The following is a 10,778-nucleotide window of genomic DNA, read 5'->3' as shown; positions in this document are numbered from 1 at the left end:
ACCTTCAAGCTTAAGCAAGTCTTGACACAGCAGAGAAGCAGAAGCTCAAGATGGCCAACTGTAGGAAGTAAATAAACTTTTAAAAGCAAAGAGAATAAAGGATTAAAGGATAAACAAAATTATTTTCCCCCTTTATATCAACTTTTTCAGAAACGTATGCTTTTGCTCTGGAAAAAGAAACCCTGAGCTCGGCAGGCTGGGTGGAAAAAGAAAAGCAGAGACAAGTTTGGGGGTTGTAGGGAAGCGGGAAGTAGAGTGTAGCTCCTAATCCTGCTAAGGGAGTTCTGCATTGAGTTGAGTGTATTGGGGGCACACAAACTCTTTGACCTAGTTCCCTTGATAGCCTAGAGTAACTTGAGTTAAAGGTCTCAGTATATACCTGAAGCCCATGGGAAGAGTGGATTTGTGCCCGAGAGAGTATTTTTCTGTCAGATGCCTAAGTCAGAGTTTTATCAAATGGTGTCTGCAGTGGGGGCAAGCATAAGACAACTCTGCTAATGCCTTCCCCTCATTGCTGTCCTACCCCCACATTCCCAACAGAAACAGTCTCTTGACCACTGGTCCCTGTTGCATTTTTCATTTGAATTTTTTGTTTAGAGATCACAGAAGCCCCATGCACTTGTTAGCCTAGATTTTTGTTGGCTCGGTGACTGCCATTTTGGGTGGAGCATCCTTGGCTCTGGGGTACTAGCCCTCGCAATAGTTGCGAGCGACCTAGTTACTTTGAAAGAAGGCAGAGCCAAATCTGAACTATTAGGTCCTATTCTCATTGCCATATTTAGTATCCATCTGGTTCAACTATCACTCAGGGCTGCACTGTTGGATTTCCGTAGCAGAGAACCTGCCACAGGTATATGGCCCGACTGACAATTTAGCTAGACAAGCCTGTTGAAATTGTGTAAGACTTATAGGATACATCGCATTAGTAGTCTGACCTTGATACAGAAAAGATTTGAGGCAATTTAAACTGTATTACTATCACGCACAGGAGACAATTTGAAGAAAGCAACAGGGTAGAGGTACAGGTAGTTGTTGGACAGTGTTATGCAAGCTTTTTCTCTCCCCCTGGATATATTGATATACTTTATTTACAGCAGTAAAAGCATCTGAGCACAAACAGCATTTGAAGACAAAGTTAAAAATATTACAGAATGACAAGCCCTACAGCCAACTGTATCTAACAAGTCTGTTCTTCCTTTATTTCTTTCTTCTAATTCAGTATACAGCTGACTTATTTGCACCCATCAGTTTAGCACATGAGCAGTAACAAAGCACAGCAGTCGTCATTGTTCTACACCCTTCTTGTTCAGTTGCTCTTTGGGATGAGCTCCCTCTTACTCTTCACTGTCTGTCTTCCCTGTTTAGTTTCATCAGTCTCTCCTTGGATTGCTATTGAGGAAAAGCAGTTGTCCAGAAGCAGAAGTTACATGTAGCTCTGAATGGGGCAGCTTCCCAGTGTTCATTATAATCAATGGAGTCTCTTTCATTGACTTCTGTAAGAGATGAATCAAAGCAAGACCCTTTCTTCAAGGTCCTTCTGAACAACTTTCACCTGAAAATGCCAAGATGCTTCCTGCCAGGAAATCTACAGAGAATTCAGGCAGAACTCTATTTTCAGTTCCACAACAAACTCAGATTAAGCGAATTGCCTTCTGTGGTTTTCCAGTGTCGATTCCAATTATGGCTAATGCTGTGTAAACCCTAGGCTTAAAAAACTACATCAAGAAAAGTAGGGTGAAGGTCAGCATGCACGTGGGAAGCACCATGATTTTGGTTTGAATTCCTTTTGGGGTAACGATTCTCAAACCTACTTTGTTTACAAGTCATGGAAGGTGGAAAGGTTACACTGGAAGTGGTTTGAAGAAGTCTTTGCAAGAGGCAGAGGCACAGCAGAATATATAAAGTAATTCTAATGATATGCAGAGAAAACAGAGTCACCCTTAACTAGTTCCTCAGTAATCCTCCAAAAAAGACTAACATAAGCACATGCTAATTCATGTCCTTTGAACTCAAAGGAGGAACTGAGCACTTCAGCATCAAAGGCCTCTGCTTGAACAGGCCGTATATTTGCAAACAGATACTGTTACAAATTCTCAACCAGTTCCAATGCTATGCGAACCACTGCAAAATTAAAAATATACATCCAGACTAGTAGAAGGTAACTCATTTGGACCACTGAGGACTCATTACTAAAACGACCCTCCTCCTTTACCTGCTTTAACATATACAGTCCCATTGAATTCAATGGGTCAACTCCCATGAGGAGAGCCTATTTTTGGAGAGAAAGTTTTCATCATTTCTCAACAGACATACTAGATCATGGCAGAAGAGTTTGATCTAGCTAAATTCCTGCCAGGCATAAGCTTCTTAAACAACATTGAAGTTTCTCCTTTAGACTCTACCCACTGCTCTGGGCGGGGAGGGAGGGGAACCAAGTATCTAAGTAAACTATCAGCTTGAATATATAAATTAAGTATATATATTCTTTATAAACACGACTCCTAATAGTACATTTAAATTATAACTTGCACTTTTGCAGCATCCCCATAGAGTTAATTTTAAAAGTGAATGAACAAAATAATGCTATTAAGACTACAGAGTTTCTCACACACACTCCTATGCTGGCTTATCTGGTTTTAATATCTAGGACTTAACACAGTTGCAAACTACAGCTGTTTAAATGACAACTATTGTTCACTGCATGATATTTGGTGAAAAAATTGCTGAAGTATGAAATCCATTAGTGCCACATATACCATACACTGCATTTGCAAAGGCTTAGTTCAGGGGGGAGGGAAATTCCTCTCCACAGATAAATACAGCTTTTAAAGTTTTTTTTTATTATTATTATTTTCTTCCAACAAAATATCTATTTTTTTGGAACATCTCTATCTGCTGGTATCCTGAAACTCAATGAAATACCTCAAGGCAAGTATTTGTTCGCTATTTCCTGTTGGAACAGCGCAAAAATTTTGTGTTATTTAAAGCAAGCAGCAAAAATGGCAACAACACATGGATGACCACTACCTTGGCAAAAAAAAGAAATTCCAACATATATTTTACCTCTATTTTTATGCTGTATAATTAAAAAGGTATCCCAAAGGGAACAAGCACTGATAAGCACTTCTTACTGAAAAGGGCACACAAAATGAGGAGTATGAACCAAAGTGCAGTAGAGCAGAATTAGAGGTGAGGTCCTACCCATCAGCTCCCACTGAACAGCCAGCTCCAAATTAGGACACCAGTCCCATGGTTTTTGCCCAGTTTAGCTTCCTATAGACTCTAGCAACTGCGGAGCATGTGCACACCAAACCAAACAGTAAGAGAATCTATAGCAAATTCTATTTCTCTGTGATCTTTTCCAAGCAGTTTGGAAACCAAGTGTGCTACCACCTGCCATAGAAAAATGTTGTCCTGGGCTCCTGCCACTCCTGGAAACTGAATAAATACTAATTTGGATGAGGATAGCTTCCTTTTGCAATGCTTCATTTGCTCTGTGATCCCAAGCTGAGAGAGAATCAGGCCAATTCTATTGAGTGCAAACACAATCACAAAGAAGAATCATGTGCTTTAAAGAAAATAAATATTCTTCATGTATTTATGAATGATCCAGCCTGCCTTTGAATGAAAATCCAAATACAGGGAACAAAAGCAGTTTAAGTAAAGCTATACTCTCATTCACACTCAGTAAAACTGTGATTACCTCTTTTTCCCTTCATGAAATAAACCACTACTCCTCGAAAGTCAATTTAGAAGAGCCTCAGCTTATAAAAAAAAAAACAAAACAAAACAAAACACCAACACCTCCCCCTCCCATAAAAACATTCAAAACAAACCTATCTAGACAAAAGGCCCGGTTTCCCTACTGCTTTGTGCCAGGGTGGAAAAAAAACAGTTGTCTGCTACATTAGTGAGAAATAACAACTTCAGAGAGTCAGACACATGCTGAAATGTTTCAGTTGAAATCAAACTCTGAGAATTTTTTTAAATGTTTTCAGCACATCAGCATGAAGCATCGACCTAGTTGGAATCACTTAGATCTAAAGCAAATGCACTGATTGTTTTCACAGCATGCTTTTCTTCTTCAAGCTGCAACAGGCAGACTGGCAACTGCTGTTCGGAAAGGTTTTCAGCCCCCTGCCTTGGTCTACTGTAGCCTATGACACGATCAATACCAGGGTTAGAAGGCAGAGGAAGCTAAGGAAAGATTATGAAGATGAGGTGAGTGACAGAATTGCCTTACAGGATTTGTTCTCTCTCTCTCACCTCGAGTCTTTGCTGCTGCAAACAAAGATGGAGAACCATCCCAATTCTTTCTCTGAAAGGGGACAGAGGTGGTGGGGAGACCGTGTGGCATGAGTGCAGGTAGCACTCAGTGCACTTTGGAACATTCTGCTCAACAGACAGAACAAGAAAGAAGATCCTGCCAGCAGGTTTCTTTTTCTTTGTCAGGGTGGGATAGAGATACTGTTAAAGAAAGCTTTTCTCTCATTAATCAGGATAATTAGTATTCATGGTGAGAAAAAGTTCACAGTGAAATAAAACTCGAGCATTCTCCTTTAATCATTTCACCTCAACCCAGCCTGTGCTATCTGCAGGTATCTCTGCTCCAGTCCATCCAATAGGGACCATCATCTTTCAAACAATCCCCCTCCCTTTGCACTGGTGCATAATGGGAGAGCGCTTCAGACACCAGTCCTGCTTAATATGGCACTGCACAGGATGCTTTTGCTGCCATGCTATAAAGAACTTAATGGCTTTCAGTTGTTCTGGTACCACATTATTAAAGATTTTTTTTTTTTTTTTACAGTAACCCTAACAATTTTAATACAGCACAGCTCTTGCTAGAGTCTTCATGATGGAAAAATGTGATTTTAAGCCCCTTACTGGAGATGCCATGCTGTTCTGCTGCTCTATACCATCACCAGCTTATGGTGATAGGTGACTTAGCTAGAACTTACTGCAGTAGTCTGAGAATGGATGGAAAGAAACAGTTCAAGGGGAATTAGGGAGAGAGAAGGCCCAGTTTATGCCACTGTCTGTTTGTTCTTTTCAGTTAAGCATAGAAGAATCCCAAGAGAAAAGCATATTTGGACGTTAATAGCATGCAGTAGCCAGAGTATTGTCGGGATTCAGTCAATCCACATTCATATTTTAATATGATAACAGACAGGAAATGGAACAGAGAAGAGAAAAATCCAGCTTTTTTCTCCCTTTAGTGACATGACTTTTATATTGTTATTTAAGTGGCCTATACCATAAGCAAACTATTTACAGTAGGTTACGCAGACGCAAGTTCAGTACATCACTCCAACCAGGATAGGGCTCCCTAGACCCATGGCACGGGCTTGTGTACACACCACTCCCTAGCAATAATGAAAGTAACCCCTCTGCAGACCTTTTGCTTATAAATGGTTACAGCACCATTATTTGTGCTGTGCCTACATGTATGACTTTGTGCAATTCTTCACACCCAGACAGAAAACTCCCCCAGTTCAGGTGCAGAGGAAAACACAAGCTAGCAGTCAATAAAGGATGAGCCCGCTAATATGCATCACTGTTTTAGTCCAGCTCCATCATCTCAAACATGATATTAGCAGGAGCTATGGAATTTGGACACTTTGCTCTCCTAGAGAGCAGCATAGTACAGCAAACAGTAGACTACATTGAGGAGGACTATTTTTGTTTAAAACCTTTTAATAAAGTGATAGTAGGAGAGGTGACAGGCGAAGCAGTAAGGAGCTGCAGCAAGGAGCCCACCAGCATAGGGAGGCACAGCCCCAGGATGAGCACCCTGCCAGGACCAGAGCTGGCTGGGCCAGGCACTGAGGGTGAGCACATGCCAGCCTGGCACTACACAGGCAAACACAGGGCCTCCTGCAGCAGCCACACAACTACAGCAAGAGCTGGCAGAGCTCCCCATCCTGCAACACTCACTCCTATCCCTCCTTTTCCTCTGCAATACCCCAGCAAACATCATTTCACCTCCCCCAACAGTACTTCTTGGATCTGCTTCCCAATAGCTTTGCTTAACAAAACGCACCCAAGTGACTCCCTTCCCATACCTGGCCACCATCCCTAGGTCTGCTCCCACACTCTGGGGCCTGAACTGCCGCAGCCCACGGGGCTGACTCAGGGCATCACCCCAGGACCCCGCTACATGCTGCTATGCAGGCTGCCAGTTCACAAAATCAGTCAGGGGAAAACACACCCAAAACCTGCTTCCGTTTTTTTTTAAAAATGAGGGGAAAAAAAAAAAAAAAAATCATATGGCTGCAAGTGGTGCATTGTCAAGCTGCTTTCAACACTTGAAGAAGTTCCTGACATGACACTGGAAACAAACAAAAAAAATTATTCAGCCCCATGAAGTTGAGGGCTTTGATTTTGGGGAGGGAGTTCCCTACAGATGAGTCTGTCACTTGATAGTATTGTTCATGATCAGGCAATATGTTTAGTAATTGTGTCATACTGACATCTGAGCTTTCAATTAATCCTACCTCAGAGTAAGAGAGAAGTTTCACATGTCAGAGCATTTCCTCTCTCACGTTGCACGAAATTGCTTGGGCTTGGAGCAGAGGGGTCTGTCTTTTGTGTGTGTGTGTTCACCTTTTAAACCTATAATGTTATATGTAGTTGACAGACTTGAACTGAAACTTGGCTGGATGGATTTTTGCCAAGGTTTGAAGATCTTTGGGAACCAATATACAGGGTCAACACTGTAAAAATCACTGAGTACTTGTAATCACTCTCATTTGGCAATTAAACATCCATGTATTTACTTCAACTTTATCCTAAGCACCAGACCCAAAACTAGAAGGCATGGAACTTAACTCTGCCTCATGTAAAGCATGACTACAAGGTCTACATGGACTGGCATCTCCCACTTAGCCCTTCAGAGTGACAAATACAGGTACTTAATTAATGAGAAGACTCTTCTGCACAGAAATTAATCTCAACCTAAAAAACTAAACCCACCAGTTTTCAGTTACAATTCAGCTGCTTCCTACCAGATGCAAACTAGATCCTGAATTTTGCTTGCAGCTACAACATGGCAAAACAGCAAATTTCTAACAGCCCCATTTTTTGTTGTGTGTTGAAGACTCCCATTATGTCCTGAGGAGATAGACAGCAGAGACCTACACCAAAAAGTGGCACTAGTGAGTAGCACTGGGGAAAGTGGATGGCAAAGCATCTTGCTCCACACAGCAGAAATACCACCTACTTCTGTGGGAAGTGTGTCAGAGGTGTGGTTCCACATGAGGTCACATATACAGTCACAACTTTGACATGTATCTCATGGCGATGGTGGGACTATTGCTCAGAGCCTCAGCTGGAGACACCTTGGGTTTCCTAAGAGCTTTCATCTTCAACTCCTCTGACATAACACCAGGGCCATGTCAATTCCCTTTGAAACTCACAGCTTCTCTAGAGATTTCATGTGTGGCACTGGACAGCCAGAGGAGAGCAAGGAGGCTACTTTTAATTGATCAGGGCTGACTACAAGCACATCAGCACTTCCAGGCCTTCTTTCCCCCAGTAATTTTTGCCTGGACAGTATCTGGAAGTATAAAGAGCAACAAATGGAGAGCTTACACTTTAGAGTGAAGAAATTTAACAAACAAACTGTTGCCTACAAAAATCTGTTTAAAGTTGTTCATTTTTACCTTAGACAATTTACTTTTTTTTTTACATTTGGTAATTTTTTATTACTATATCATTACATACCTTAGCAAGCCAAGGTTCAGAAAAATCAACACCTTCAGTTTCACACTATAACTTTGCTTAAAAGAACAATAAAACACATTACAACAGCCATTGCTGATAGCTGATAAAAAAAATAACCAACAAGCCTACTCCAGACATCATTATGCATATGTACTAAAGAAATTCTTACTGTGAAGTACTATACAACTAGAACTTCAGACAGACCAGTAATTCTCAATTCATCAGTACCCAGTTCCAGGCTCTACAAAGGGATGTGAGTTTTGGACACGGGGCACTTGGCAAGTTCTGAAAATAATGGTCAAAAGGAGTTTGAGATGACATGGCCAAACCAGAAGCCTCCATAAACAAATAATTTCCTTGCATTGTCCAGTACTAATCACAATAAAATATAAAGAGCTTTGTCCCCTCGACTATTAAAGTGGAACTATTGTCCAGTACTAATCACAATAAAATAACAGTCGAGGGGACAAAGCTCTTTATAAAGTGGAACTTTTTTGCAAGATGCTTTTCCCTTCCCAGCTACTATTCAAGTCACATAAGAATTACATGACAGTCAGTACTTGTTCTGTGAAAAAATCTAATATAATGGTATTTTTAAAAACTTTTTTGGAGGGAAACATATATCCTCACATACCAGATGATTCAGAAAAGTCAAGATAATACTTCATATGAGGAAAAATAGTCTCCTTTGACTATTTAATATAAACGAACAGTGCTATGTAACTGTCTCCTCCCTCCTCTGGTGGAAGAAGGCTGGAGAATTTCTAACCCTCAACTTTGGTACATTGCTTAGGACACTCTTTATCAAGCCAAAATCGCAGGCTTTGGAAATTCATTTGCGACAATTAACCTGCCAGCTAGAATTTCAAAAATAGCTTTTTAAACAATTATTTGTTTATAACCGCTATATAGTCAAAGGCATAGTTCATATCTCCTAACTTTAGAGTTACTTACAAGAGTTCAATAAGACTTTCCAGTGTAGCTCACAGCCTTTGCCTTCCTTTATAGTACTCAGAGAGAAAACAGGCTTTAGAGTCACTGGCTCAGACTTTGCCATATAATTTTTAAGATACTTAAGTCAGAGCAGATGAATGCCATATAAGAAGTTAACAATCAGAAGACAGACACACATTAAAAAAGTCTAACAATAATTATAGCTTGGAGGAGGAAACTTACTGACTGTCAATTACAAGATTCATAAAACATGCAAGTACATCTGGAAAATTGAAAATTCTTTAAAAGTTTCCCTAAATTATGTAGATGGAGGTGTGCCAGGCAATTCTAAAATATGTAATTGTACAAAGTGCAACATCCCTCCAGATACCAGAAACATGCTGCAGTTTTATGCTAGTCTCCAAACCTAAGAATTTAAAGATGAATTAAGTCTCTCATTTATGAGATGCTTATAATGATTTAAATTTTGGAAATACTTGTAACGGTTTAAAATCCTTTCAAGTAATATTAACTCTACACTAATTCCTAAAAATTGGGCTAAGTGCTAATTCCCATTTGAGCAGCAACAATCTTTTTATCAGATGAAAATGACAAACTTCTGAAGGGAAAGAAAGAAATACCAAAATGTGTTTAAATCTGATCTTGAAAAGTAGTATCTTTCTCAGAGGAACTGAATCAACATATTAAGGTCCAATTACGTTATACTTAAGCAAGGATTGTAAGCATCCTGGAGTCTGTGTGTCTGTCTGGAGGCTTATATACCACCAGCATCTTATATGAATATATGTCTTTTAATTTGAATAGGTTGTATAACAGAAACAGATAAACAGAAGTAAATCTCTCAGTTGTTCTGTAGAAGTGAATGCATCACTTGTACCTATTCCCATGCGATATTTCTGTTGTAGCTAATCAGATGACATTTGGACAACTCAACATTGATCCCAAAGGTATATTCAAGTTGATAAGAGTGACTACATACCTAGAGCCCAGGAAACAAGAAGAGAAGACTACTGCATGAAGCCTTCGGTGGAGATCCTCACACTGAACTCATTTACCCATTCACAAGTTAGGCCATAATCCAGCAAGACTGCAACATACCCTGAATTTTAAGGGCACGAGGAGCATCACCAACTTCAGTAGGGCTTCTACCACACAAGCAGGGCTCAAAAATATTGTGACTAGAACTATTGAAGCAGATCCATTTGAGCCTGACAGCATATCATTTGAAGTTTGCTGCCATAGTAACTTTTAAGTATCACATGGCTCTAATGTACACATTCCAAGAAAATGTGTATTAATACTGAATTATTACATAAAACATTAAAATGCTGTATTGAATATAGTCATAAATGGAATATTTTATTAACAGGGATCATGTGTTGAATATTCTTGTCTCTCCTGAAGCAGCAAATGGTTACAGTAAAACATAAGTACTTCCACAAAGCAAGAGGGAGCAATAAAACAAACAAAAAAAAATCATCCTTGGAAGATGGGGTTCTTTAGACCATTAGGAATGAACATACCTTCAGTTTTTGGAATGGTTATTTTTGGACTTCCTTCATGGTACATTGGGTGTTAGTCAATACGTAGCTTTTGGAAGGTAGAAATTTCTCCAAAACATCAGTTCATCAAGATCCTGCAGAGCAGATTTGGAATTGTTTTGTCCCCAGCACAGAATTTCTGTACCCATAACTACCACAAATTCTCAAGACGATATCAGTTAATGAATAAATCCCCTTTGACTTCAGTAAAGCCAGAATTTTCACCCTTTTTCCACAGAATTTTGTAAACAAGCTTAATAGAGTTTGTAGCTTGACAATAAAGTAAAGTTGAATAGATGCGCTGTGTTTTATTTCTATAAGTTTCCACTATGGCATTTTTTTATGCAGCAAGGTAGTGTTTGCTGCTGCTTCTCTGCAGTCAGTTCATACTTGTTAACAGCTTACACATTGTTTTTACCTTGGTAAAAAACAGGAGAACTTTGGAACATGGGAGGACTCAGGTAAATAAAACAGTCCTTCGGTAGCAAGGTAATTTTCTCAACTGCAGAGGCAGAACCCTGCTAAAATAGTGATTAATTCTTTACCTTGGGACATGTC

Source organism: Charadrius vociferus, unplaced genomic scaffold, assembly GCF_000708025.1.
Source record: "Charadrius vociferus isolate BGI_N301 unplaced genomic scaffold, ASM70802v2 scaffold453, whole genome shotgun sequence".
NCBI lineage: Eukaryota > Metazoa > Chordata > Aves > Charadriiformes > Charadriidae > Charadrius > Charadrius vociferus.
This window is presented reverse-complemented; position numbering follows the sequence as displayed.